Source organism: Elephantulus edwardii, unplaced genomic scaffold, assembly GCF_000299155.1.
Source record: "Elephantulus edwardii isolate Elephantulus edwardi_28Jun2011 unplaced genomic scaffold, EleEdw1.0 scaffold00107, whole genome shotgun sequence".
Taxonomy (NCBI): domain Eukaryota; kingdom Metazoa; phylum Chordata; class Mammalia; order Macroscelidea; family Macroscelididae; genus Elephantulus; species Elephantulus edwardii.
The window spans coordinates 6,359,057-6,367,342 of record NW_006399857.1 but is presented as its reverse complement, the minus strand read 5'-3'; the positions used below and the strand labels follow the sequence as shown (position 1 = coordinate 6,367,342).

Sequence of the window (8,286 nt, the reverse complement as noted above, 5' to 3'; positions counted from 1 at the left end):
TCTAGTGGATACAGCTCTTGTCTATCATTTTGCTTCCTGAGATAACATGTGGATTGCTGTGATACTGCAAGCTATGCCACTGATGTGCCAAATGCCACAAGGGTTACCCATGATGAACAGGATTTAGTAGAGTTCTAAGATTAAGACAGACTAGCAAGTAGGACTGGCCATACACTTCTTAAATAACAGGCCTCTGAAAACCCTATAAGCAATAGAGGAACAGAGATAGTTATAGTATTAGTGGTAGAGCCCAGATTGGAAGTCAGTTGAAATGAGGAGAAATAATGGCAAACATCATTTAATAATTGGAATATGGATTATATCTAGTTTGAATGTTGGAAAACTAGAAATTGTGAAAAATAAAATAGAACATGTGAACATAGACATTTTAGGCATTAACGGGATGAAATGGACTAATTTTGGCCACTTTGAATCAGATAATCATATGGTACACTGTATTGGGGAAGAAAAACAGAAGAATGGTCTTACTTCCAAAATTAAAAAGTCAATTTCAAGTTCTATCGATAAATACAAGATTGTGATAGAATATTTTCCATACATATACAAGGAAGACTCATTAATATGGCTGTTATTCAAATATTCCCTCCTGCATCTAGAGCCAAAGAGGAAGAAATTGAATTTGTTTTTTTACCAGATCTTGCAGACTGAAATTGACTAAACATGCAATCAAAATGTGTTAATGATAATTGATGACTGGAATGCAGAAGTTGGGAAGAGTGAAGAAGTAATAGTAGTTGGAAAATATAGGCCTGGTGATAAAAATGAGGCTGGAAATTGAATGATCGAGTTTTCTATTTTCAATGATACTTTTATTTCAAATTACTTTTTTAAAAGACACAAATGGTGATTTTATGTATGCACCTAACCTGATGGACTGCATAAGAATTAGATTGACTACATCTATGGAAGGAATTGTTGGGGAAACTCAATATTAACCGTCAAAACTATGCCTGTGGTGGAATATAGACCAGACTATCATTGCTGTTGCTGTTGCTAGGTGCCGTCGAGTACAGTACAACTCACAGCCACGATATGAACAAAAGATCTGAACCTGTTCTGTGTTGTGCCATCCTCACACTTCCTGACACTTAAGAGCCCACTGTAGCAGTCACCGTGTCAATCCACCTGGTTGAGGGTCTTCTCCTTTGCTGACCCTCCACCATTTCCAGCATCATATCCCTTTTCAAAGAATAGCCCCTGCTAGGAACATGCCCAAATTATGTGAGTCAAAGCCTCATCATTTTTTCTTCCAAAGAGCACTCCTGCTTCATCCTTTCAAAGACGTATCTATTTGTTCTCTTGGCTGTCCATGTGATGTTCAGTGCTCTTCTCCAACACCACAGCTCAAAGGCATCAATTATTTTTCTGTCATGCTTACTCATTGTATTGAGAACAAATAAATAAAAATCATTCCATGATAATGATGATATGATCTTGAATCTATTCCATCTGAATTTCAAGACAATCTTAGGAAGAGGTTTGAGAATGGAAATCCCAGAGCACATGGATGAAGAAAGCAAAAGGTTACGACTAACATTAAGAACAATGGAAGTGCCAAAGTATTTAACTGTGCTCATTCAAAACCTATATGTAGACCAGAAGGGTGTTGTGTGAACAGAACAAGAAAACACTGAGTAGTTTAAAATTAAGAAGAGAATGTGTCCTGGTTGTATTCTCTCTTCAGACCTATTCAAGCTGTATACTGAGCAAATTATTCAAGAAGCTGACTCTATGAAGAGGAGTGTGGTATCAGGATTAGAGACTCATAAATAACCTTTGTTATGCAGATGACACAACCCTGCTTGCTGAAAGTGAGGAGAATTTGAAACACTTGTTTAGAAGATCATTGAATGCAGCCTTCAATTCGGAGTGCATCTCAGTGTCTAGGGGGTAAAAAATGATACTTACCACTGTACCTATAGGCAACATCATGATGTTGTATTGTGTACTAATGAGTCAGAACCAACCCATAGCTGAACCTCTGTCAGGTTTTCAGGGACAGTGTATCACATGAGAGAAGATTACCCATTTTCTCCCACGGAGTAGCTGGTGGCCTCGAACCACATGTCTTTGGGATAGCACTACAACTTCTTGCCATATGATAGATGGAGAAAGATTAAAACTGGCAGCTACTTCATCTTACTTAGATTCTGAATTAACAGCTTTAGTGTCAGCAGCAAGGAAATCAGGAGATGTTTTACACAGGAGATTAGGGTTATCTCCAAAATATTGAGGAGTACAAGTTTGAAGACTAAGGTATATTTGGGTCAGACCATTGTTTTTCTGATTACCTGCTATTCATCTCAGAGCTGAATAATAAATAAGGATGACAGCAGAAGAATTGATGCCTCTGAGAAGAGGTGTTAGAGGAAAACACTGAATGAACATGGACTGCCAAAAGAACAAATATGTTTTGGAATAAGGTGCAGCCACAAGGCTTTTTGGAGACAAAGATCCTAAGCCTTCACCTTTGATCATGTAACTAGGAGAGGTTATTCCTTTGAAAGGGACGTGATGCCCAGAAAGGTGGAGGATCAGTGAAGGAGAGGAAAATCTTTGACCAGGTGGATTGATAAGGTGACTGTTGCAATGGGCTATAATGTTTCAGGAAGTATGAGGATGGCACAGGATATGGTTCAGATCTGTTGTTCATAGGGCCACTATGGGTCATATTCAATTTGATAGCACCTAACAACAACAGCAACAACAACAAGAAGACTGTAGTCCTTTATGTTTTTTAGCAGATATTTCATATCCTTCTCACTTTGAGCAATCAAAGTTGTGTCATCTGTATAACACAGGATGTTGATGAGTCTTCTTCCAATCCTGGTACCATACTCCTCTGCATAGAGTCAGCTTCATTGAATGATTTGCTCTTTATACAGACTGAATAGGCATGAATAAGAGATACAACCCTGATTCACACTCTTACTGATCCTAAACAAAGCAGTGTTCCCTTGCTCGGTTTTTACTTTTTAACTTCTTGGTCTAGGTGTAGATTCTGTGTGAGCACAATTAATTGTACTGTGATTCCATTCTTCTCAATAAAAGCTGTAATTTGTTATGATATCCACAGTAAAATGCCTTTGCATTTACTGTTTGTAAACTCAATCATTTAAAAAAAATTGACCTGTGGTTATTTTTCTAGCCTCACATCAAGACTCCCTGTCTGTTAGTATGTTTATTTATCTCCCCTTTAATTTCTTTTTCTCAAACTCCATTCCAAATTCCCTTTGTCTTAAATCATCTGTTTATCCCTGTTGTTTTTGTTGTTATGTGTCATCAGATCATTTACAACTCATAAATACCCTATACTTTGTGTACAATGGCCCTAAACCCTGTTCTGTCCTGTGCAACCTTATTGTCTCTGACACACCTACCCCCATCACCTCAGTCACTAAATTAATCCATCTCTCTGAGAGTCTTCCTCTCCTGTACTGTTCTTCCATCCTCCCAAGCATGATATCCCTCTCCAAGGTCTGTTTCTACCTTGTAACATGTACAAAGAATGTTAGATGAAGCTTCAGACTTCTTGCTTCCAAGGAGCAACCTGGTTTCACCCTCTCTAGGAGGAGCCTGTTTGTTCTCCTAGCAGTCCATGGTATATCCAAAATTCTTCTTCAGCATCAATTCTCCTTCTATCATTCATTGTCATTGTCCAGTCTCCAGACTTACATCATTGCTCTTCAGTACTCTATAGAGGTCCCTGACAGCAAACCTTCTCAGTGCAGTTTGTGTTTTAATTTCCTGGCTGCTGGTATCAATACTTGATTGTGGAGGCAAGGAAAATAAAGCTGTTAACAATCTCAGTCTCTTCATTGTCTATCATGGTGCTGCCAGTTGGCCTAGTAGTAAGAATCTTTGTTTTCTTTATGTTGAGCTTCAAGTCATATTTAAGATTGCAGTCTTTGACTTTCTGTACAAGTGCTTCAGGTCCTACTCAGTTTCAGCAAGCAGGATTGTGTCATCTACTAACACATATTGTTGATGAGTCTTTGTCCAATCCTGATGCCACATTTCTTCTTATAAAGCTAAGCATCCTGTTTAATCACTTCTGCATATAGATTTAAAAAGCATAAAAATAGAACACATCTCTGGCACACACCCTTCCTAATTTTGAACTATACAGAATTTCCTTGCTCTATTCTGATTATTGTTTTCTGGTCCAAGTATATAGGTTTTGCATAAGTACAACCAAGTGTTCTGGAATTCCTATTTTTCTCATAGTTAGCCACAGTTTGTTGTGATCCACACAGTGAAATGCCTGTGTATTATCAATGAAACACAGGTGGACATTCCTCTGGCACTCTCGGCTTTCTGTCAAGATCCATCTCACATTAACTATTATATTTATTTTGGATAATTTTCAGCAGAAGCTTGCTTGCATGTGATACGAATGATATTGCCCAATAATTTCTACACTTTGTCAGGGCATTTTTCTTTGGAAGAGAAACAAATATGGATCTATTTCAGTCAATTGGTCAGGTGATTTTCTTCCAGATTTCTTGACACAATGTGGTGAGCGCATCTAGGGCAGTGTTTGTTTTTTCAAATCCGTCAATTGATATGCCATCAATTCCTGGGGCCTTGTTTTCTGACAATTCTTTCAGAGCAGCATGAACTTCATCACCACAGGCTCTCGCTCATATGTTGTTTAATAAAATCATTCTGTATCAGTTAATTTTGGTGCAGTGATTCTGTATACTATTTATCCTATACACTTCAATTTCATCATCACTTTCAGTCAGACAATTTCTTTGGTTCATGTTTATCCAGCGTTGTTGTTCTTTTCAGATGCCCTTGAATCAAATACATGCCTTTAAACAAGAGATCTGAACTCTGTCATATCCTCTGCCATCCTCATTATTTTTGACATACTTCAGCTTGTCATGATTACTGTTATATGTCACAAGTTATACATCTTGTTTAGTGTTTTGCTTTCTTTTGTACCCTTAATCTTTCCAAGCATGATGTCACTTTGCAAGGAATAGCCTCACCTAGCAACATGCCCAAAGTATATGAGACAAACTTTTGTCATACATTCCTCCAAGAAGCATTTGGCTGCACTTTCTGGAAGACATATCTACTTGTTTATTTTCCTGTCCACGGGACGTTCAGTACTCTTCTCTAATACAATGGCTTTATGGAAAAATAATTTTCCGTGTGGATCATTTAAATTGTCAACAGTGATAATTGAACCTTCAGAATTCAGTAACAGATAATGGTAAGCTGTATAGACTTTTGTGGATTGTCAACTAGTCTCCTTGCCTTCTAGTAATTAATCTTATTATTAGATAACATATAATTTATTCTATTTAACTTTTGCCACTTTTTCTCATTTTTTTTCTCCTTTTTTCTTCTTTGTTGTTGTTGTTTAGTACCATTGTGTCAAACATGACTCAGTGATGCTATGAACAACAAATCTGATCCACAGTCTATGCTGTACCATGTTTATTCCTGACACCCTTGAATTCATTGCCACAGACATATTTTCAATCCATAATGTTGCGGGCCTTCCTCTCTTTCATGTACCATTCATGCCTCCAAGGAGTATTCTGGTTTTACCTTCCCAAGACTTATCTGTTGTTTTGGTAGTCCATGGGGTATTTTGTACTCTTCTCCAATACCATGATTCAAAGGCAAAGAATCTTCACCTGTCATACTTATTCATTGTCCTGCTCTTAGGTGCAAAGCAAGTGATTGGAAAGACTATGGTTTGAATAAGGCATATCATCGCTTTAGTCTTGAAGATGACATCATTGTTCTTTAGAAATCTGGAAATGCCCCTGTCAGCAGTTTCCAGTGATATACGTTCAGATCTCCTGACTGCTTGTATCAAGTCTGTTGATTTTTAATCCAAGCAATATTAAATCATTGACAATTTCAGTCTTTTCTCCATCTATCATGATGTTGCCTAGTGGCCCAATGATGAGGATTATTGTCTTCTTGATGTTGAGACACAGTCCATATTGAAGGCTATCCTTGGTCCTCTTCAGCAAGTGCCTCAATGCCCTCTCATTCTCGGCAAGCAAGGATGTACCATTTGTATAACAAAACTTGTTGATATGCCTTCCTCTAATCCTGACACCACATTCTTCATCATAAAGTCAACTTTCTTGAATGATTTACTCAGCATACAGTTTTAATAGGTATGGAGCAAGTATATTGCTCTGGTGCACACTTTTCCTGATTTTAAACTATCCAGCATTCCTCTGCTCTGTTCAGACAACAGCTTAGGTTTAATATAAGCACAATTAAATGTTTTGAAATTCCCATTCTTCTCAATGTTCATAATTGTCTATGACCCACGCAGTAAAACACTTTAGAATACTTCATAAAGCACAGTAGACATTCTTATTCTATTCTCAGCTTGTAACCAGGATGCATCTGACATCAACAATGATATCCCTGGTGCCATAGCCTTTCTAAACCCAGCCTGAACTTCTGGCAACTCTGTGTCAGTGTAATACCTTAACAGTTTTGAGAAGATCTTCAACAATATTTTGCTTGCATATGTTTAATTATTTCTCTTCATAATTTCCATATTCTGCTGGATCATCTTCCTTGATTAAAGGAACAAAAAAGAATCTCTTCCAGGCAGAATTGACCAGGGGGTTTTCTTTCAAATTTCCTGGCACAGACTGGTAAACATGTTAAGATTTTATCTGTAAGTTAGAATATCCCATTCATTCTTTTTTTTATTTTCTTCACAAAATTAATGCTTATTACACCTTTGTGTCACATTGCTGGATGCTTAACCAATGTTATATAAACAAACAAACAATAACAAAAATAAAAAGCAAAACAAAATACAAAACTGAAATCATAATAACTAATGTTATTAAGTAGGAAAACAAATTAAAATATTACAGTATTAGCAATAATACAGCAAAAACAATTCTATAAAAAGAAACAAAGAAAAATGGTTGAGAATGGTGTGCATCATACTATTTCCAACCAGCAAAATATGGTTCTGCATATAATACTGCATAAACATTTTGTTTTTCCTGTAAGGTAAAGTTATGCAAGTTCTGTTTTGAGTATTATGAATGAATGGATAAAAGTTTAGTAATTTAAATTCTACTAAACTCTTACGGGGTGTGTCAGGAATATATTTATGAATTCCGGAAACAATGTATACCACAATTTCATTGATTAAGGTAGTAGATACTCTAGTCAAAAAATAAAATTAAAAAATGAACACGTAAGCCCAAATCAAAGGGAAATGAGACATAACAACATTTTAATTAAAATCAAATTTAAGTGCAATCCATTCTGCTTTTGAAGGCTCATTGGGTTCAGCTTCCAAATTTCAATTGCTTGACAAAGACTCCTATGAGAACACTCAGAAGGTGTCTTCTTAAACAACAAGTCTATTTTTAGTGGTGGAGCCACTGTTAACAGCTGTGTCTGAATGAGACTGATAACAAATTGCTATCTTTGGTAGAAATCCTAACCCTTTCTTGTAAAACATCCCTATATAGCATCTATGTTTCACATTCTGTAGTCCACATTGCTATTTTATCACCTCTAGTTCTAACATTAACAACAGGTCCACATACAACATCACTGTACTTATCAAAAGATGCTCCAATAAGGCACAGCCAAAATTTTCTAGCCTAAAGTGATCGAGGTCACATTATCTCTGCTATTTGTTCAAGTAATTAGTCATTGTCCTTCCCGGCTTGTTTTTCTCATCTTCCCACATGGACTCAACAACATGCTTAAAAAGCGAGGAGTCACAGCCAGGCATTAACCTACTAAAACCTGAATATTGTTGTACAGAGCCCAAAAATCTTCAATAGTATCTAATTTAGGAATGGGACAAAGGTTTGCTTGCCAAGTTTTGCTTTTATTATTTTTTTAAAAATTAGAGATCCTATCTTTTATGTAGTGGATATTTAATAAACTGTTCTGGGCTAGCAACTTCCTGATTAGACTCTCTTTTCTTCTGTAGGCAGGGGATTAGAATTAGAGGTGGTTTCTGGTTCCACAGTTGCCATCTTAAGTAGATCTGATCACACTCTACTCATTCTTGAACCTTAATTTTCTGCCAGTGCTTTCAATGCAGCTTGAACGTCCTCTCTCATCATCATCGACTCTTGATTATATGGTATTTCCTGAAACATTTCAGTGTTTTTGTGTACTGTCATTCTGTATTCTCTCAATCTTCTTTTGATGCAACTTGAAATCATGCAAATCTTTCCCATAGTTTTTCTCAGTATCACAACTTGAGCCTTGATGTTGATTTTCAGTTCTTGCAAC

General features: G+C 36.7%; 1 pseudogene; it reads right to left on the bottom strand.

The window, feature by feature from the left end:
• Nucleotides 1-7,381: 7,381 nt before the first annotated feature.
• Nucleotides 7,382-8,024, bottom strand: LOC102852522 (annotated as a pseudogene).
• Between the last annotated feature and the right edge of the window lie 262 nt (nt 8,025-8,286).